At 30.2% G+C, this 23,448-nt stretch overlaps 1 protein-coding gene and 1 non-coding gene across 21 annotated transcripts in view; one reads left to right on the top strand and one right to left on the bottom strand.

Moving 5' to 3' along the window:
* Positions 1–23,448, top strand: part of LOC116435176 (uncharacterized) — a 384,264-nt gene that overhangs the window by 89,059 nt on the left and 271,757 nt on the right. The window contains exon 1 of one of the 20 annotated variants that reach the window (XM_031994466.2): positions 12,037–12,152. The exons of 18 other annotated variants lie outside the window; for them this stretch is intronic. The gene's annotated coding sequence lies outside the window, so the exon portion shown is untranslated. Of the gene's footprint in view, positions 1–12,036; positions 12,153–23,448 lie in introns of those variants that run through there. One more of the 20 variants, XM_031994465.2, reaches the window with a different exon arrangement.
* LOC116435266 (U2 spliceosomal RNA) lies at positions 19,761–19,953 on the bottom strand. The gene has a single exon (XR_004236729.1). It is a non-coding gene; the product is annotated as a U2 spliceosomal RNA (small nuclear RNA).

The raw sequence follows: 23,448 nt of genomic DNA, 5'->3' as shown, positions 1-23,448 counted from the left end.
GTAAAATTTCTTGAATTTCATTTGTTTTATATGTTTATTTATTAGTTAAATTATACTTATTTTCATTTATATATACATTCAAATAAATATATTGAAAAATAGTGCATTCTATTAATTAATGTTACAGAAAACTCTAATAAATGTTTCAGTTTATTGTCTTCAATTCGCAAGTTTCTCATCACTAATGGGTAAAATAAATATTAACCCTTCGCGGACAAAGATTTTTATAGTATGCAAAACATTCGTCATAAGAAGATAGGTATATAATACATCAAACTTTTAAATAGATAAAAAGAAAACGATATGTTAATATGTTGTTATTTAAAAACTATGTTATTTATTTACAACATTCTATTCTTCTATTAGAGCGTAAAGTTGTTAATAATCCATAAAAAGAATTCGAAATTACAAAAAATTTCATAAAACATCCTAAGTGTTTCAAAGTTTAGCACCACACGTAGCGAAAATAATTAGACAATCAAACAATAATTTATGTTTCATAGAAGAGAAAAAAATGATAATAATGAGATGTCATTCTATTTTAAAAAATGTATGTTAGGGTAAGGCTGAAGAAGTATCATAATATTTGTTTCGTCATGTATCCGGTTTTACTGTTTCTTTATTTTTCTACGTAACTGGACCCACGCATGCAAAGCTTCAACTGTGGGTTGATATCTCAGCATGTGGTCACTAACCGTCATTATCAGAAAGTTTATCTGTACATATAGAGAAGAGACATTTACGTGCTACATCTTTCTCTGATTCAGAATTAACAACAGGTGAATCACGTAAGTCCTTGGGGATAAATTATATTTTAAGCCAAATATTCGTACGGATAGTTGGTTTGTGATTGTGAAAATATTTAATTGAGGAAAAACTACTAGTCGAAATGTTATATTTGTCTACCCTTTCTACGTACTTCTGTCACTTAAACAAAGGAAAATTAAACAAAATTTAAGCAAAATCTATCTTAGTAAACAAAGTATATTTGCTTGTGTTGCAATCTCTAAATTAACAATGTAATACAAGATGTTAAAAATTGTTAACAAAAAATTTAATACTATTACATTAATGTTAACTAAATTACTACACATTATATAATTAATAGGGTATATTTAGTCTGTTAAAGACACATTGAAAGATTATTAAAAAAGGATTGAGTGTTATTAAAAATGGACAACATAGTATTTCAGGAACGAAATCTCAATTTATAAACTGGTGAAGGACTTTTTGGTTTGTATACGCGTGAGGAATATGCATGCCTTAAATAATCTCACGTGTTTGAAACATGTTACATAAACTGTATACAGTTAACTTGCAGTATGTGTGCTTAAAAAAAGAACTGAATGCAAGCAAATTTTTTTCAATTACAGAATAGTTACTCCTCTACAAAAGTTATCTACTGTATGTATATAGTATATTCTAGTATCTAGAATATTTATTGTAGGATGAATGGTTTGTTGTGCGTGCGTAAGGGCGACCAGGTCGTATTGCGACGGACCGGCGCCGGGATGTTTGGAAAATAGTGTGACTGCGTTTAAACAATTTTGAGTGGCTGAAAGAATGCGAGGAAGAGTGTCTGGAACTGAGCGACTGAACCGTGAGAAAAGTGTGTACGTGACTGCGTGAATTTTGACCATGGACGAAAGATGCGAGTGAGAAGGGTGCAAGGGTGAGAAAGACAGAGCGAATGGGGGTGTGTGATAAAAGCGAGTGGAAATGCGTGCATGGGGACATTTTGGTGAGCGACAGCGGAGAAGAACATTTTTGGTGCGAGAGTCGTGTGTTGTATTTTTACGTGTTGTCCGTATTGTTTTCCTTATCTTATTAAATATATATTGTTTTCCTAATTCTCTTTTTACTGAAGATCCACATTTTCAAATATATCTAATAGTAAACCATCCACTATAATATTAGTTGCAAACCTGATAATAATTAAAGTTAATTAATCTTCTTGTACGGATGAAAATATTTTACTCCTATTTACTTTAGTTTTATTCTTAGCAATTTAATATTCGATATTTGAATTTGAGTTTTAATTTTGTTTTTAATGAGGGCCTTAAAAGTAGGCGATTTTGGAGCGACTTGTGTAGCAAAAAATTTTGTTCTAGCATAATTCTTCACACCTTACAGAACGAAAAAGTTATATACCATTATCTGCGAAGACGTCAGAAAGGTTATAAAAAATGCGTTTGAAGATAAGTACTTGTGTGATAATGGTTATAATTCATTTGATTACAACTTTATTGCTTCGATTCTTATTTCTAATTGTTTGTTCGTATGTTACTTACTTAGGAGCCCATATTATGTGTTATATGCAATGTATTTTTTCCAATAGTTGTTTATTAAGTTGCTAAAAACTATTAAAATATTATTCAAACATAGGAATACGGAATTCCTTCTCCATACGGTGCTTACGTTCTAAACAATCGTGGAAACTAACAACTCTTCATTCTAAAAAAGTGAAATGTTGTAGTAAACCATCGCAAATATCATAAGTGTTGTAATCTTACAGCTAGTTAAGTTGTAATCTGTTATTCGTTACTCTCGCTTTCACCGGACAATGAAGCATGTGTAAAATAATCGTTCAAATGTAATGTAGACAAACTGATAAATAATTTTTTTCTGGCTTATCCAAAGTACCATAGGATAGTTGCTACATGTGAGCAATATCCTACAACTCGTTCACTTACCTTGCATCCACAAGTGTGTCCGAAAATCGTATTGAGTTCGTTTCTGCTTGTACCCAACAACACATAAATGAAATACTTCACGGTATTTGAGTGGCGAAAGCGTAATTGTGTTTTTAGTAATGGACTGTCAATCGAGTCCATTTGAATTTCATATTTACTATAGTCAAGAGTGCATGGTTCTTTTACGATGGCGAATTGAAAATTATCCTTCCCATTTAAGTAGTTCCCACAATAACTAGGAGCTTGTTCTAGCTGTTTATTTAACACTTTCCTTTGTTTTTTGCTAAATTCGTTTATAAAGTATTTGTTATAATAAAATCAAATTTCATTCAGACAGTATTACTTTATTATCGTATGTACTATATCTGCATAGTTCACACTTGTCGGGATGTAAGGTGTCATTGAATACTCGCGACAAATATGTTTGCAAGTTATTTATTTATGTAGACGTGTGTTCGGAGGCAGAACGGGTAATCTGCTTCCTCGCGCCTTTCCGCTTTATTTATTTGCGTCTTCGGAAAGGCGTTACCCCTTGGAAACTTCGAGAGTGGAGCTAATTCCCTTCTCCAACGTCGCCTCGATTTTTGGCAGGGGAAAAATTGTGGATTTCTAATTCGTAATCTTTTTCCCGAGCCGCGCTGACCGTGCGGCCGAAGAAGCCTTAACGGGACATGGCTGGCAGCGTTTATGGTAGGGTAACCTATTCAGCTACGCACGTATAAAAAGTGTAAAATATTTTCGTCAACTTACAGACTTTAGGATAGGCTTAATTGCCTATACCTAAACATCTGTAAGTGGTCAATGCTATTTCCTACCAACGCTGCGAGCCACGTACCGCTACAACACTATATGATCTATTGTTAATATGTTACAAATTATTTACATAATTACAACCTAACATCTGCATTCAATTTTTCACAGATGAAAAGACAAATTTATAATGAGTAATAGACATTTATTCTTCAACGTAATTTTTACCTACATTTCAATACTTTCCCCACGGGCGTATTACGTTAACACTGACAGAATGGAAGAATTTGTCTTGACGTCTGAATAACTGCGATACGCATCACTCACTACCGTGACATCTAACAACGAATCTTCTCTTCTAGCGCTGTCACGAACAGATTTATACCTTTCAAACCGTGTACACCATTTGCCCTGTTCAAAGTTTGTTTTGCACAATAATGTTAGTCTTCGTAGAACCGACATTTTCGTTTACAAAGAAAATGAATAATAATAGAAAACAATATAGTAACTACACCAGATTCATTGTTCGCCAGTTGCTACGATAAAAAGTATTCTATCGAAACGTTAATGTTAATCTATAAACGCTAGGTATTGTAAATACCGTAGAATCATTTATTATCACTTTAACACTTGCGGTATTTAACAACAATATTCAACTGATAACATTCAGCAGAAAATAAAAAATTGTCATTATAGAATTTAATTCATTACAGGCAATCGTACTGTTTATACAATTTATAATATATTTCAGCTTTCCAACAATGCATGTTTATTCTCATTCATTGTAACAATATGTTTTGAAAAGATACCGAAAGGGTATGCCAGAAGAAAAGATATAGTTACGTGCTTTCTAAGGATTCTTGACATGCACTTACATAAAGAATAGATGTGATTTAGTTATAAGTAAGTTTCGAAGAAAAGGTTCATTTTGTACGAGTTACCTAAGAATTTTTGTCGTTTGTCTCCAAATGTAATTTACAATTGATAAGAGTAACAGAAATTACATCAAAATCATTTCACTCTGCCGCCATGATCAATCGATACTTTTACATTTTCTTGTAGTATAAGATATCAGAATTAATATTTCAAAATGACTTATGAGAAAATTAGTTTGGATACGGACTGTTAAGCACAACACTGTACAGGTTGAAATCGAAACGCTTGTCAGTCAGAGACAGGGGTCATTTATTAAACTGTGTATTTATACAGTGTGCAAACTCGTACACAATTAACAATTCTAAAAACATCAATACATTTTACGAAAAAGTAACGATGATAACGCAACGAAAATTTTAATCTAAATGAAATAAAATATATGAAATATGTGGTAAACACATTTTCGTTTCATATGTTTTTTAATTATAATACGATTTTTAATTACACTACTGTATAATATCAAGTTACAAAAGAAATTGTGCGTTACAATGCAGCTTTGAATAAACAGATTACCATACCTTCCATTACTTCAAACGTTTTTGATTCTTCTCATGTAATCTTCTCTTCCTTGTTTATTTCCTGGTTGGCAAACAGGGATAAAAACATAGGCTAGTAAAGAACTAGCAACACTGGCCGTGAATAGTACTTCAAGGTTCTCCAATTTGGGGACATCAGCTTCAAAGATTTAGTGGTTCTCAACTTCTCTAAAACTTAGACTCTATTCGTTTATTCTGTACTTCTGTAATAGATGGTTAAATGTTATTTCCTTGTTACATTGATTACGGTGAAGTGATAGTTATCATAATTCATGAGAATTGTTGAAGTAAACAATTCTCCTTCTTCTACTTCTATTGATCATAGTGTTCATCGATAAAAGTTATTTCTTTTGTGAGACACTTGAAGAAAAATTTTTTTAGCGAGAACATTTTTAATAATAGCAACAACTAAAATACAGTACCCATTTAACATGAAATGGAAATTTTTAAGTAATTGAAAATTGTATTTATTTGTATAGTTAGTTACAAATAGAATTCAAGTAACCGGAAATTTTAAGTGGACAAAATATAGAATATTTTTACAAACACGTAATAAATGCATTCTATTATGCGTTGTATTCAAGTCCAAATGTTCGAACTATTATAATGTATTTAATAAAAAAAAACCATATTATAAGAACTAAACATGAATTCTATTATTATAATACTTAATTATATACTTAAATTATGTACGTAAACGATAATTATGTCGTAGATTTTTATAAAAAAATTACTATTTCTATACTTATTTGTAAAATATCTAAAAGAAATAATATTAAAGATTTTTAAATACAAAGATTGAATAATGATTTCTGTAAAAATTGATTATGAATATTAAAACTTGTATATCATTAGATGATCTAGAATCTTATTTTTAATTAAATTTTACAGAAGAAAAACAAAAAACCTTTATGCAGTATAGGTTAATATAAATGAATTTGTAAATATATTAACTTCCCATTGTCTCAAAGTATTCATATGTAATTTAAAACAGAATAAACTAGATGAATGAGATTAATAATATAATTGGCACAAATAAAAACGTCGTAATTTACAGCACACTAAAAATTGTCGTTCAGAAAAACACCTACACCTAAATAATAGATTTCAAAGTTTAAGTCCAACCTTTGAACTGTAGCCAATTTTCCTTGAATATCTCTTTGCAAATGATATTCGTTAACTTCTATATTAAATTCCAGTTTTCTCCTTAATGATGTATGTTTTTCAGTTATTTCTTCTCTTGGTCTCCTTTCCTTGATATTTTCATATTTCTTTAATACTTTTTAGACTGTTATTTATTGTATTTTAATTCCTTTTATTATTAATCACCTTCTCCTTTTCTTGAATGTCTTTTATAAAAGATTTCAGACTTAAAATTTCGAACTGATGCGAATGGCATATTTTATAGTCATTTTCTTTGTAAGCAGCCTTTTCAAAACCGCTTTGAAGTTGTTCTCTGTCGATATTCCTTTTTTCTCTCTAATTACTGACATTTTTCTACGAAAAATGAAAAAAATCTAAGAATTTTAATTACAAAAGAAATTTTTTACAACTTGTCCGGTACTGAGGGACTATGAAGTGTCCTGAACGCACGCCAAGCGCATAGGAAAAGGTTTAGGATTGGTACTAAATATAAGAAGAAAATATCAAAACTGATGCATTTCTTATCTTATAGTCTAGAAATATTGTATTATACGCAATATCACAAAATGATTCACTCATCTGAAAAATAAGAAATTAGCTATAAAAAATAGCTTCGGTCATACAAAAGAACGTGTAAAAGTTATGCGTCTTTTATGTATGGAATTTTTTGAAGAAGTAACAACGCCAAAATACGTGACTACGAACAATAATATTCATATATTTCCACAAAGTTGAAGGAGAATTAACAAAATTGAAAGTTATTAAGATATATATTATATTTTAGTCAGGATTAAAAGTTGCCTCACAAAAGTATTCGTACCTATACAAGTTATACTAAAGGTACAATTAATGTATGAATAACTAATATTTGGTTGGGCCTCCTTTGAAGCCACTTTTATTCCGATTTACGTGAAATTACATTTCTCTTATATTGAGACGTTGTTTTGCGATAAAGTTTATATAAGTTTGGAAGCTTCGTAATTCCAACATATATTCCTCTTGATAAGAATTTTGAAACTTGCATTGTAAACAAATATCAATCGTTTAAATTCGGCTGCTCAGGAAGTATGAATATAATTGTGACTCACTGTATGCATGTACAGTGCAGCTCGCACGTTCTGAGCCAATCCTAAAGGCTAAAAAGTCACAGGGGCAAGAGGATTCTCCCACTAGGATGCTCGCGTCAATAGCTATAGAACAACAGTTGATGTTATTGGCCGAGCCGCGCGGCGAAGGAAGCAGGCGGAACAGAATGCGACGGAGTGAAATATAACGAACATCGACGTCGGATTTCGTTTCAGATATCTGAATAACTTAATTCTTCGTTGAAGACATACATATTTCCTTTTTGTAATTATTTATTTAATTATTTTTATGTTTTATTTTAATTGTAAGATTTATTTGCATAACACAGATAATTTATAAGTATAAATATAAAAATTGTAAATAATATTTTTTGGTCTGACATTTAATTTAGAAATTTTGTCTTCTATGACTACGTAGATGTATCGCGACATTTCTCTTCTTTGGAAAGTGTACCATGAGAGTAAAAAAATTGAGAAACAGTAGTTTAAGAATCACTCTAATTTTAAGAATCACTTCCTAAAATATGTACGTACTACACGCATTCAAACATTTTGCATAAAATTTAATATCTAAATGCTAACCTTGTACTACTCTTCACTGTAGTTACATCTAAAATTCGGTAACTCGTTTAATGTTGGTGCGTAGCTAAGAAAGTAACGTGTACATGCAATCATTGTCGACAAATAATAGAATCAATCTATAATTTAATTATATGATTATTCGCTTTGAATTTATAAAAGGAGTTTTCATACTTATTAGTTTTTATAGTTAATGTGAAACATTTGACATATTATAGTAATATAGTGCGAATATTTAATGAATTTACTTTGTGATATTAAAAATTATAAGGAACGTCTTATTTTGTAAATTTTTCATAGAAAAAGTCAATTTTAAATTAAGAAAAATACATCATGTTTCTTGAAATTTCGTACAAAGTAAGCTTCATTTTAGAATAAAGTCTTTAAAATTAGTGTTTTAGGAGATGAAGGGATAATTTGATGTAAACGATATTTATTCAACAAGAAATATAAATATGAACAGCTTTGTATACATAATTATCGTGCTCGCTAATCATTCGCGGACACGTGATTCCATGATTTACGGAAAGAACATATAATCAATGAAAATCAAATCACGTTCTCTATTATTATACATTTAGATAAGCACATTCGACTTATTCACACTTTTTAGTAGATTCTTTCATCGCCATGCATTTCTTCGATTACCTTTGGAATATTTCAAATTATTGATCTTAATAAATATTAATTTTATTTATATGCCGTATCTTTCTAGGATATTTCGTAGAATATTTCATTCGCATCATTACCTACAATATGATTATGTAACAATTAAATCGATCAAATTAAGTATTTTTATTATTTCATTTCGTATTTTGTACTTGTTACTGCTAATAATATCGGTTTCTATTGTACCAATATTGCCAATCATTTCTTATATTGTTTTACGCAAATAACTATTTGTCACTTTATTTCAATAAATTGACCAAAACAAAAGATTCCTTCTAAACTATTTCTTTAATTCAAACACAAGATAAATACTAATCATTCGTTAGGAATAAATTTTTGTTATCTTCATATAGAATTTTTTCATTCCATTTTCATTCCATTTAATTTTATACATTTTAAAATGTTAAAATTTGAATTTAAGAACAGTTTTGTTCTATTGTGTCAAATTCAACAAAGATACCCGTCAAAATTCCAGAAAATTAGATTTTAAACGAATGGTATCATGTACTATGAAATAAAATTGTTACGCATTAAATATTTAATAAACAGTAGCATTCGCATTTGTGTAGTGATGGAAGAGAAAAGAAGCCTTTGCGGCGCTGTTGGATAAAACACAATCTACCCTTAATTCCAGATGATTCCAATATATAATCGATTATCAATAGCAATGGACGTATCGTAAACCAATTACGCCTTGTACGCGCAGTCAGCCATCACTCTCGAATTGAAACCCTTGTGCTTGATTGGGTTAACAGCAAGGTATTTTATATATAGCAACTCCTAAGTGTAAATCCATAGTTACATTGAACAAAAATGTTACGTTTGAATTTAATGTTTTAATGTATCTATGTATATCAATTAAAAATGTTTTTCAATTGAAAAAATTGAGAATAATACAGGCTGTCTCATCTAAACAGAAATACCCTCATATCTTCGTTGTTTTCAGACTTCGAAAAAACTTCAGGAATATAATTACATTAGTTGTGGAGGCTAATTTTATAACGGTGGAAAATATTTCTTTTGACCTCTCTTTTTATAAATTTCAAAGTAACTGTCATTTTTTTTAATAGAACCCTATATTGCTTGTTTTACATTCGTGCAGAGATTAAGAAATCTAATCTAATATCCTCGACTAGCACATTGTATCGATAATACAATTTTATAGAATATATAATAATGTGTTCTAACATTACCATAGTGTTACAAATTCTAATAATTTACTTTTATGTGAAATATAAATAATAATTATATTATTGTCGTTACGTTCTACAAGTTGCCGCCTAATGAGAACATCTAAATATAAAGCCTTTTTTAGTGCAATGTGTCGCATTTCTGCATGCAATACGTAGTTTCGTACAATAATAGTAAAATTATATAAACATATGCAATAGCTTGACATTATAACACATTTTTCGCATAGTATAACACTATAACATTACAATACTTGTAAAAACATTTTAATCGCCGTTAATAAGCAACTTATTAATTTAGCATAATTAATATAATTATAAAGTTTCGCCTAAGTATACAATATAAGCAACGAAGATAAAAATGTATTTGTGCAACTAATCATAAAGATTGTTTTATGTACGTGCAGCATAATTAAGTGTTCCTGACTGTCAGATATCCATTGGCATTTCAATTGGTGAGTCTTATTCAAGTCACTATCTAATCTTACTACATATATATTAATTAGAAATCTAATGTTAGAGTGTTATAGCTTAAATTTTTAAATAAGTTGATTAATAAAAGCTTATGATTAAATTAAATTAGTCGCTAAAAATCATGATTGATTTAATTGATTAAAAACATTAATCTTCACTTTTTAGTTATTAACATTAATCGCAAATTACTAAATAGCGAATAAAAATATTAATTATTAATCATGAGTTGTTTATTTTTAATCAAAATGTAATAAGCACAGGTACAATACGCAGGTACTTCTAATAAATTTTACACATAAGAATTATTTTTATCGTAATTATTATTTAAATTGACGATTGTTAATTGTGGCGGTATACCTGATCAGTAAGAAACTTAATTGTTAATCTCGATTGACAGTCGAATGTCTCATACATAATCGTTAATTCCCATTAATGCATAAAAAATTACCGCTATTTAATAATTTTATTTGATTTTAAACATTAATTATTGCATAATTCAATTTAAATGATACTAAAACTGATGAAGTTACAATTATCAGCAATTGACTTTTCCGGTATCGCTTGGTTGCCAAATATTTACACGGTTCCTTGGAAATGACAAATTTTTAAATAATTTTTTGGACAATCATTAATTTTAAGCCAAATAAATAGAGTACAAACATTAGTAGTGATTCGTAAATGTTAATAAATCTAAGTTTTGAATTAAAAAGGATGCATTTGACACATTCAGAAACAAAAACAATAAGGAACTAAGCAAAATTTTAAGAAGAATGATAAATTATGCATGAATTACGACTAAGCAATCAGAAGAAACAATGATTCAATAAAGAATGTAAATGTATCATATATCAATCACCATTATTGTTTAAGGGATAGAAGTTCTTAACACGAGTAATGTTAGAAAGTAACTGCTAAAGTATGCTTAGCAAAAATCAAGACCAAACAATACTTTACGCAACTACAACGTGCATGGTCATATTGCATTTTCTTTAAAACTTTTAATTATAATTAACTATAAATATAAAGATCCTCTGCGTGAAAATGTATTGAAATGCTGCAGAGGGAAATATCTGCAAAAAATAATTCAACTTGTATAAGTTGTTTTAAAAAACTTCTCTGAAAGAGACAAACATTATAGCAAGTAACCTTACAAGTAAAGTTCGACTAAATGCGTAGCGAATAGTAAATACCTAGTACAACCACAGCGAAAATGAACGAAGAACAAGAAAAAGTAATTAACGGAAGTTACAACGTCGACGGAAGTTAAATTATATCGTCCAGGGAATTGATGATCCTATGTTGGAGCGAAACAAATTTTTCCCTTTTAACTTGTAGCAAAAACTTTAAACGCTCTTTTCTCAGAATTACAATTTTCAAAACTGCACGAATCACTTTTTAAGCAATTATGAAACGACTTGAATAAAATATGGTATGATCTGTTCCCATGTCATCAACCAACAAAAGATTTTTGATTAAAAATAAAAATTCATAACATTTTTATAGAAGTTTATTCATCTTTTTCATTCAGTACTAATGTTTAAATATTGTTCGCGAAAGATTCGTTTCATTCATTACAAACGATTCAATTCATTGTAAGGGATAATGATAAATTGTGAACAAATTTTTTGTTATGTTCCAAAAATAATTTACTTCTATAAGTGTCTTAAAATTTCTTCTTAAAAACATTAAATCCGCGAAAAATTCTTGCAAACGTACCCTCTTGAGGCAAATTTAAAGTGTAACAGTTTCCTCCTTTATCTAACTACTTATTTGAAATTCGAAGGTCGGTAGTTTGATTCTGCAAGCGTACGAGTTCATGTAACGCCCATCCGATTTCCTCGTGTTCCCATTACCGTTCCCTTGCATATCTCTCAGGGAAGTGGTCTTCCCCACAGCAGAAATAGCACTTTCTTCGCGGCCGAACGAAAAAAGTGCGCGTAGAAGGGGATTCCGAGACGCAGATGCCAGTAAATGTTCTTACGTCTGAGCGTCAGCATAAATTGAACTCCTCCGAAACACCTATATTGTGTATGTGTTTTGTGGTTTTGTGTAGGCGAAATATTTCGGACTATTCTGCGTGCTCAAAGACGAAAAGGAGTACGTAGTCCATTTAATATTTAACAAATATTTAATCTGTATCCATTAATTGAGTGCAATTAATCATAGATATGTATATCTTGTGTATTTATTTATACATTACACTTACAGTATACAAACCTTTGTTCATAACGATATGGTAATACACGAGTAATTTATAGCTTCAAGTGATCAACTCCAATTTTTTAATGTTTCCAAATTTTAATGCTAAAACACTTCAATGGAATTTTATCCAAATTCTGTACTTTTCATTTTATCGAGTTAATCATGCTAGTAATTATATGGCTCTGTTGAACATCAAATTCAAGTTATTTTTTTATATGTACTGATTTTATCTTACTGCAATTGTAAAATGTTGGACAGCTTTCATCGTAAGCACAGGATAATATTTAGTATTTTACTGTTGAACAAAACTGTGTTCAACACGACGTTGGTGATTTTAATCCATAATTATACAACATTTTTTATATTATTCATTTGATGCTTAATTTTGTATCTTATTCTATTGTGCTTATCATTTCCAGTTTTAATGAAAAATTATTCGAAATTTTCTTATATTATTTACTCATCGTCTGGTTTTCCATCGTATATTGTTGGGATTATAAGTTTATCTTCACGTTTGAAATGTTATTGAAAAAGTGGGGACACTTACACTGGTCACGTTCTCCCTATGTTTTCTCAAACTCATGAGCATCTTAAAAAAAAATGAGAACATGATTAAGTCAAAAAAGACACAACAATTATAATGGTGTTAGATAAATAAAACAATGATTGGGTCGAAAAAGACCCGAAAAACGCGTAACGATCACAGTACCAGATTTCTTATTTTAAAAGTCTTAAGAGAAACGTACATGCAAATTTAACACGACAAGAATAGTATGAACAAAAGTTGGTTTCTCAAGAAATCAATATTTTTATTGCGATACAATTTATTATATTTAACGATTGAAATTCGTGGTTTTGGTCAGTCAATAAATATCGCTTAAACAAACAACAATTCATTCTAAACATAAATGAAACAGTAGTTCTCTCGTAATCATTCAAATAATAAGTGAATAATTTTAACCACGAATAACAGAAGAAATACGCAAAATGTAGTGAATTTATCAAAAACAAGGCAAACTGTTCAAGCGAAACGATATTCAAATAATTAAAAAAACGATGTTTTGGCGTAGAAGTGGAAACATAAAATCTTCACGTAGGTATGTACATGTATTTTAAATCACCATTCTCGTTTTGTCTTATACTACTCGAAACGTGTTTTCTACGAATGTGTCAAGATAATATTTAAATAATCAAGTTATTATTATTCTTTAATTTCTTAGAATTTCTGAAAATTGTAAACACAACCGATCTACCGATTTTGCAGTTGTTTCTTTTTTTTGATTTCGCGTAATTGTCTTAAAATTTATTGTTCAGTAAGTATACTGATCCAGATAATGTTGCTCGGTAGATCGTGAAAGTATGTACACAATCTGATATGATTAATTCGTATTCAATAGACGTCAAACCCACTGTTATATAACTACGTTTACATATCCTTCTTGAAGGTTGAATTACTGGCTGTCAATTTCACGTGTCTGGAAAAGGATAATAATTATAACCCCCAGTTCGGTAATCATTATTTGCTAACGGAGTGTTCTTGAAATATAGTTTGAAGCACAAAATAACCAAATTTTTCATTTTTTAGTAAATAGAATACTTACACTGCTTTTATTAACACATTACATCTGCTGTAAACTAAGAACATTTTTATTTCGTAACGACCGTAGTTTCTTCAAGTTACAGAAAACATTTAAAAGTATAAAAGTTGTACCAAAGTTGTACATTGTAGAGGTAAATTTCTGAATAACTTATTAAAAAAAACATTTGTAAAATATACTGTTAAAAATATTTTATTAGCATTCTAAAGCATAGAAATAAAGAAAAAATCTAAGTCATTATGCTTACAATTACCTAAAATTCTCAAAACTATCGATTTGTTATTATCAATATTGTCTTTAAACATAAGTTGAACAAATTTTGTACACAATTTCAAATCAATGTAATAAAAATTGGCGACGTTAGGAGCTTTAAAAACACATCCTCTTATAAATAAATACAAATTACACAAGGTACTTTAAAGTGTTCTAAAAATCAACTGATTATTTTGATTTTGCAAGTTTAGTTTGAAAGCCAAAACATAAGGTAAGAAAATCATTATTTTAACTTTGAACCGTTGCTATTTTGATGCAAATATACGTTTTGAATCTATACTTGATTCGCAGGTAACTAGATGCGAGTATACTATTTAGAAATGATTGAATATTTTATTTTAGATAGTCCACTTTCAGGTAGAAAAAAGACCATTGGAAAATGTTTCCAATGAAAGAGTTTGCGAAGTTATTTATACTCTACTCTTTTATATGTATAATCTTATTATACTCTTACTTTTCTTTCTCTCTTATTTTACAAGAAAGATATTGTAATACGTAACCACTAAAGGAAAAATATTCCCAGAAATATATAACTTTTGACCCTCTTAATTAAGTATATCTTCTTAAGTAATTCATGAAATAGAGAAAACTTTAAGTATTATACAATGAAATGAAGTAAACAGTTAGTTATATTCATATTTGTTTTTCTTTTTTTAATTCAGGAAATAAAAGTTTTCACAGATTTGTTTTCAAAATATTATGACAAGTAAAACTGATTGAAATCTGTGATATATAGTAAGTCAAACTACATGCTGCCATGAATTGCTTTTCAATGATGTTCCTCATTAGACGCGACAGATGCTGCCAGCAATCAGAAATGTGCAATGCAGGATTTGATTACATATTAAAACAAGTGATCAAAATGCAGCTTTTGATTCGATTGTAAATTACTACTTGTAATCACTAATGAGGACTGACTATAATCACTTCAATTTCAATTGTAGATTAGTAAAAATTGACAATTGGAAGAAATAATTTCTAATCGAATCAATTGTTACACATGAATCATCGCCAGTGATCTGCATTTCAAATTACACTTCCCCCGATTCCGCTTGTGATCAATCTTTTTATATTAAAATCTTCCCAAATATTAAAGGTAGCCGTCTGTTACGTGAATTGAATAAGTAGTGGATCTGAATTTCCAAGTGTGATGGTGAAACGAGGCTTCCGCAGTTGTATTGCAGACGAGTGGAAGTACGTGCCATCTCCTTGGTGACAGAATTCCAAGGCGCTGTACGTTCTTTGATGGAACCATACGGCGAAACGGGTTGCAACCCGAGCTTTCGTGACAATATGTACTTACTCCGCGCTTACATGCTTCGAAGAAAGCGAAAGTCAGCCATTTACAACCGGCTAAATGTTTGACCGACTTTGTGTTTTAAGCCGGGAAAGAAGGAATGGGACGGATAAGAATCAGAGAAATGATGTATCTTTTCCTTGCGTTCCATCCGAGAAACGTCAAACGACTTCCGGTGGAAAGTGAAACTGGCCACCGTCCAAAGTGCTCAGGAAATGTAACGGCTTTAATCGAAGACGTTACTTTTCCTGTTGACGAGCGACGTGCTGTACGTTTCATTGTCCTCTGCAGAAAATAATGCTTACTGTTTTCCTGCGAGAAAGAACACAGAACGTTTTGTTGGAAGAGACAAAGGGAACAAACCAAACTATTTCCGTACTACCTAGGAGAAAGAGAATTTTATTCGCATGAACAATATTTTTATCACGCAACTCACAATAAAAATATGCATATCTGTGTTACATTCAGTGGTACAGAATTAACGCTCGTAACTGCACACATTTTACACCTCATACCATAATCACTACCAACTTTATAATCTTTATAATAATTAGTGTAACGTTACGTGCATGATAAAAACAGGGACCGAACAAACTTGCGGAAATTTAGAGTTAGTTATGGAGTAAATGTAATATCATAAGTACTACCTTTTCTATGAAATTTTCATAAAGTACAATGTACTGATTGAAAGTTATATTCTACTAAAGTATTATTTTCTCGAAGAACAAAGTTATAATTCAACACGAACATTTATCCTACTCTGAAACACTTAAAATTATAACAAAAGATTTTTTGAAAATGTTTGAGGTAGACAGATCTAAGGGGACTTTAAATCGTGCAGCGAAGTTCTATTATATAAGGATCATAGCATTATGAAAGTGCATCTTTCTCTTATATATTTATCCTGACATCGATTTCTTAAAAAATAGTAATTGAACCTATTCCTAACATTTATGTTTTACTCTTAAATATATGTTTAATCATATATAATTCTTCAAAACTTCTAATAGGCGAATGTGAAAATATTGATAAAGCTTTACTCTTATACCGGAAGATTTAGTGTTAATATACAAAGTAAATTTAAAACAAAAACAGACATTTAAAAATAAGAATTTTGATAAATAAATTTCACTTCTATGAATTAACAGTTTAACCTGACTAAAGAAGATATTAGCTCATTACAAGACTGTGGCTCTTTATGCGTTTTCAAATGTTTAAGAACAGAATTAGAAAAATAGAACAACAGTCGAAAAAGATATTTCCTAATAGATACTATAAAACCACTATATTTTGAATATTTACGTACGTATTCGTATGTCTGCATTTTGTGCAATTTAGTACTGTAAAATTTCCCACGATACAAAAAAATTCACAGTCTACTTACTAATATCCATATTATTATTTGAGAAAACTTATTTAAACAAAACTGTTGAGATGCTAGCTAATCAAGTCTACTTTTTCTTACAGGATTAATTTATCTTTTCTTTAGTTTTTTGTATTATAGAATCTATACACTCTTATAATGTATCTTCAAAGCGACTTTATTTTTCGCAACATCATTAGTAAAATTATAAGTAGTTATTATAAACGTTCAAAACACTAGACGTGTGAGTACGTGGATATATTAGTTTCTAAAATCCAACGTTTTCTACCACTGTACTAATCGATAATTATTTTATCATTATTCGCATCCTAAAATTTATACTTGTATTCTAAAAATTCTGCATGTAAATAGATAACTCAATTTTAATTGAGCACAGTTTATCTGGAGACTTGTATGAAACTGTAAAACATTTGAACGAAGAGATCGCAAATATTTAAAATTTCTTTTTTAAAACACTCGAAAATGTAACAGAGAAGTACAGACGCATGCGAGAAAAGCTGCGAAACATTAAGGTTAAGAGGTACCCAGTGGAAGTTGACATTAGTTTTGTTAGCAGGTCGGCAGAAAAGCTGAGAATAAGAGATGACGAAATTTTCGCAAACGAAGAACATGGTTATACCATTTTTAGTCTCTATTTGGATTTTTCATGGAGGAAAAAGTGTTGTGAAATAATAAATAAGGACAGCATTCATAAGCACTATTTATCTATACTATGTTAAACGATTTATTTTAAAATTGTTTGAATAACTTTAGACACACGTATTTTTCTCGAAATTTTGTTTGTAATATCGCCCTTCTCTCTCCTCCCCGCCCACACACTTTTGCAAAAACTACTGGCCTAATTGGCTTATCCTTTCCCACACATACATTGTACATATTTCTGTTGTTATAGTTAAAACTAAAATCATCTGGAATTATTATCTACAATATCATTCTATGAATAAAATTATGATACTACAGATACATCAAAGATGTATATAAAAAATGTGTTTAATTTAAAAATAAAATTGCGCGGATTATTTTAAAAAGCCGCTTCTGCACCAGAAGACTCTTTTAGCAATTTATTCTAGGGTTTTAAGAGAAACCTGATTTTATTGTGTTCGATTTTATACCGCAGAATCATGAGAGGTGTAAAATCTTTTTATAGCGAGAATAAGACTGAGAGATTAACTTATCGACTGCAAGTTGCTAGGGAGCAAGATGCTTGCCCAGTGCGGCACGAAAGTAGCTGTGCTTGTTACGCTTATTCTTAGCGTCGAACAAGTTCAGGCGTAGTTAGCAGACGGCGATGATTTCCATGAGACGTTTAAAGGCGTCGTTAACATATTGCATACTGCTAACGAGAAATCTCGTTTTTATATAAAGACACTTAACTATATAACTTTGCTAATTACCACAGCATTTAAAGAAACATTAAATTTGATTAGAACTAATTGCCGATTTAAAATATAATATATTACATAACAATATATTTGATTTTTTTTATATATAGCGATATAACTTGGTCTCACTGAAAATCGCTATCCGCACAATTCAGTTTTCTGATAAATAATTAGCCGGTACGCAATGCGTTAACATGCTTTAAAATGTAATCTTGAACAGTAATTAACGAAGTTTGAGCTTTCATTTGTTTATTACATTTTCTATGTAATCACTCGAATATATAACATAAATTTATTACATTTAGTTTCATACTTATATTTAAAAGTAGTTATCTATCCGTATATGTCATTTATTTTACCAATTTAAGTACTGTTTCTTCTCATACACTGTATTTATATACATATTACTTTCCTTTCTTTTTTAAATTAATTTCTTAATTGAATCTATGCAAACTTAAAGTATATGAGTTAAGATTTATGACATTATGAATTACGCAGAACTTTACCCACTAACATTAACTTTAACATTCATTATGTACGTGAAATATAGTATACAATTATATGGCTCTGTGTTTTTGAGAGTAAGTTGTAAATACATGTGGAAAATCTGAAAAATAAATACACTTGTCTTATAAAATTAAAATAGCATTTGGAAGAATAAAATGCTTCATACAACAATACCGTATTTGAAACTATATAGGATGATTCACGTAATTCTTTCAAGTTAAAACTCAGTTATAACAAAATGTTAAAGGAGAAAAATGGTTGGTTTAACATTTTAACTGCGTATTTTCCAAATGCTAACACTCACGAAAATGCTACTCCAAATAAATTACATTAATACAGTAAACATTTCACAATGATAGGTTACAATATTGTATAGTTTATACGGGTGCGAAAATTACGACTCAATGAAATACAAAATTGATTTATTAAATGAATACGAAAATGAGGAACTAGTGAAAAATTAAATAAAATTTGAACGACGAATTAAGTCTTCGTCCTCAGTTAAAAGGTTAAGGGCTACATTCGTAAGATCACGATTTTTTTCAAAAATGCAATATGTGCAGTTGCATTATTTTTTCTAAATAGAAATATACATTTTTTACATGAGTAGATTTCTTCCATTATATTATATAAAAAGTATTAGGAGTATAATGGTAAAAAAATGATTAATTACCAAGATAACTTAGGAAATGTCATTATTGAATAAGATATCTATTCAAACTTTTGAGTTTCACACTTATATAACAATAGATTCTGATTAATAATACAGCTCCTACGAGTACACATTTATTTTTTGTTATAATTAGAATTCACATAACTTAGTTATGAAAACAAGTGATTTGAAATGTTTACTAGTGTGATTTACTAGTGACAGCCTTTGAACAATTTATTATAAAGATATTTTTACTACGCTTTACATACCATTTCATTGTAATACTTCTTTATACAAAATGACAAATGTCAAAAAAAAGACTTATTAAACGTGTAATGAAAAAACATCAATACTTAAAGTAAATAATGTATATTCTCGCTTTTTCAGTGCGAAATATTTTGTTTTAATTACTTAATTGAGCCAAATCCGGCGGAAATGCAATGCCGAATCGACTCCGATGAACGACGAGCAAGCTCGAACTGTTCTTCAAGTTCCAAAAATCAGTTTAATATTCTGATTCCGCATTGCGGAATATATCAGATATTAAGCTGATAAGAACAGATACTACAACTTTGATCTTAGCTCATTGAGCCGAGAAGCGATAATGTTTTAAAAAACTAAACACTTTATAACGTTTCAGTGTGTAAAATTCACTAGCGAGAAAACCGCTTTCGATTAAGACATCTAGCGGTGGTAGCATTACAACGTTACGCTGGGGGTCTTAACCCTTTGTGTCCCACGGGTTTTTGCAAAACCCCGTCGGAAACTGCCAAACGGTGCGATCACGCTTCTTTCGTTTCAATTCAGAAACTGAAGTATGCTTTTCCAGTTTTACAAAATAAATTTTAAATAATGCGACCGCTGCATTTTTCTAGTTCTAAGCGGGTAATAACAAAAATAAAAATGAATAATTATAAAGAAAAGAAATAAATGAGCTTCATCTGATTCTACAAACCGATAGACTGGCATTTTTAAACTGTGTAACGGAGAAGCGCGATCGCACCGCTTGGGATTCGAACGGTTAATAAACGGCGACAACACATACACATCCACGTTGCAACCCCTATTTTCCTTTAGTTTCAGATTCTACGGATGTAATACTCCTGAAACCATTCATTTTTCTTCTTTGACATCCGTCTCTTTCTGTAACTGTAATTACAGTTATAATTAGTCTGAAATAGTTGTATGACTCATTATATCTAATGTGAAGACCAAACTGTTAAACGTATAATATATATATATTCCTATTCGGTTTTAGTTTCCAAGACAATAATGACAAACTATTGGTACTGCTACATTGAACTGTGCTAATACGTGCACGTTCAAGGTAGCGCGTCATCAGAATAGGATGGCAACTTCTCGACCCTTTCTATAAATACATCCCGTCGGACAAGTCCTGGAAATATAACGGGTAAATTGTTTAAAACAGGAACTATGGCGGTAACACCAATTTTCATCAACTTTTTCCTCTGATAAGAATAATAGAAATTGGTATTGGTATTGATCGGTTTTTAGGGGCGGAGAGAGTGTCTGACAATTATAAAGTAAAGAGTGCCTCCCCCCTCCCGAAAAAAATTACCTCGACTGATACCAATACCAGGTTTTATTATTCTGGTCAGAGGAAAGAGTTGATGAAAATATCGATTTTTATAATATACGTCAATTTTATGAAAATCTGTGGTACCATTCGACTACTATAGCATTATCTCTTTTTAACATATACTTTATAGATACTGAGGTTTACCGCTACTACGCAATCAGTTAGTTGACCGTCGGAGACATAGGCTACTATAGCGAAAATGGTTGTGTGATGGTTGTGTCTGTATAGATACGAGTTTTTGACGGTTATATAAAATACTAAGCTAAACCGAAGTTATATATACATACTATAAGAAAAAGTTGATTAGAATCACGTTTCTGACAACCTAAAAATTATTGAAATCGGTGAGGAGAACCTCTTTCTAAATGATTATCTAAAATTTATGATGTTTAATTTTTAATTTTAAGAAATTGATTGAATTTCTGGTTAATTTCAAACTTCTTTAATTAATTATATGCACTTAAAATATTCAACGTTAAATTGGTCCAAATATTTTAACACAAGCAAGCATAACAGTAAAATAATGAGTAGTAAATAAACTACTCTGTTCATTTTATATATATGTAGGTATACTATCAATTTAATTTTCTTTTAAGGCTTTGACGGCCACATACATATTTCATACAAATCCCAAGTTTTTCACTGTTATCCGTATAAGTAAGAAGTAGGTACGGGGCTCTGCAAGTGATCGCTTATGCTAAGAGTGATGAATTTCTTCTCTTCTAGAGCCCGCCCAAATCCCTCCACTGGCCAGCTGGTTTTCTCAACAGTTAGCTGCCTAACCAGCATTATCACGTTTTATAAGGGTATTCTTGTTTGAAAAGATCTTGTTTCGTCGGTTTTTCAAACTGCTATTCGATTATGAAGTGGTACGAACTCGAAATTTTAGACGCATATTTATTGCAACATACAATAAAATTGTTTGTTTTGATCTGAACAATTTTAAAATTGTTTCTTTGATGTTGACTTACATTGTTCAGTCTATTGTCTAACATTTTAATAAAGCTCTATTCTGTATTATACATAAATTTTTCACCTTCATCTATTGATGACGTTGTCGTACAATATATAGAGATGAATTTCATTTAAATAGCATTATGTGCTGCAGCTAGTTTTTCCGGGGAAGAGATTTTTGTAAGAGGAAAAAGTAAACTTGAAGAATCCTACTTCTTTAAAACGTTTTACAATTATAAAGTGAAATAAAGTAATATTGTGCATTTTTTGGAATTATCCAACTAAATATATTTGTTTTATTGTAGACTATTTTTATTTTAGGACATTTTCTTTTAATATGTGTAAACCTCGGTTTCATCTGAAGAACATATACCAGACGGACTATGTTACTCAGGCAGAAACAGATTAAACGCTTGGAGAGGGTGCAATACCTAGCGCATAAGCCAAGTGTGGTGAACTATCCCATCATGGGTTCGTTAATTTATTTCGAGCTATTATTTCATAACAGCAGTCTTTTTCAGCTTAACATTATTATTCAAAGGATTTCATCGTTGTTAATAATTATCAGAAATAGCAGTTTAGATATCGAAGTCCGTATGCATCAAGATGTTTTCACTGCGTCATTCAATCAGCAATCTTAATACTTGGAAATTTAGAGGATCCACATTCAAAATTTACAGATCATGTTTTACTTATTTTATTCATTTCAGTAGGATACGCTGTTATTGTTTTATAAATAAAATAAATTTATGTCAATAGTAACAGCGTTTCATGATTATTATATTCAAAAATACTTTTAATAATAGAATCGGACTATGATAAGTCGAGTCAAAAGTGAAGGTAAAAAAATATTCAAACTGTGAGGTTTTGTTTTATTAAGTTTTCGAGTAGAATACATTTAAAATAGATGTAGAAAATGAATCGAGTTGCAAAGGTTTTTAAACATGATCGTAAACCCTGTGGTCTTATAGGATTCACGCGGTAGCGGCACGCGTCGATACTTTGTATAAATTAATAATATACAAACTACAAAAGGCAGTTAAAACATTCATCATGGTCCTTATAATATTATTAGATGAATTCCACAACAGATATCATCATTGTGTTCCGTGAAGACGATGTTAAAAATTCCAAGTTGGAAATTTTCACCATTTTAACAGTGAAGTGGTTGTTTTTTTATATCTTGGTAGTGTAGAATCTATAGTTTATATATAAACTGCGGGAGCATATTCTACAAGTAGAAATAAGAAAAGTGTTCAAATGTGATTTGAAGTTCGGTTAGAAACGCTTTATTACAAAGTTATAAACAAATGAAATTGAAATAAATAACTGCCGATTTTACTCCGCAGTATATGAAAGGTTGGGCGTGTTGTGTAAGTAGGTAACGGCGGATTTTACTTCTCAAAATACGAAAGGTTGGACGTGTTTACGACAAGCGTTTCTAACCAAACTTCAAATAACATTTTTTTTGTGATTTTCACTTGTAGAATATGCTCCCGTAGTTTGGCCGGAAAACAAGAATTGTCATTTTTATATTCTTTAGT

This window comes from Nomia melanderi, chromosome 11 (assembly GCF_051020985.1).
Source record: "Nomia melanderi isolate GNS246 chromosome 11, iyNomMela1, whole genome shotgun sequence".
Classification (NCBI taxonomy): domain Eukaryota; kingdom Metazoa; phylum Arthropoda; class Insecta; order Hymenoptera; family Halictidae; genus Nomia; species Nomia melanderi.
This window is presented reverse-complemented; position numbering and strand designations above follow the sequence as displayed.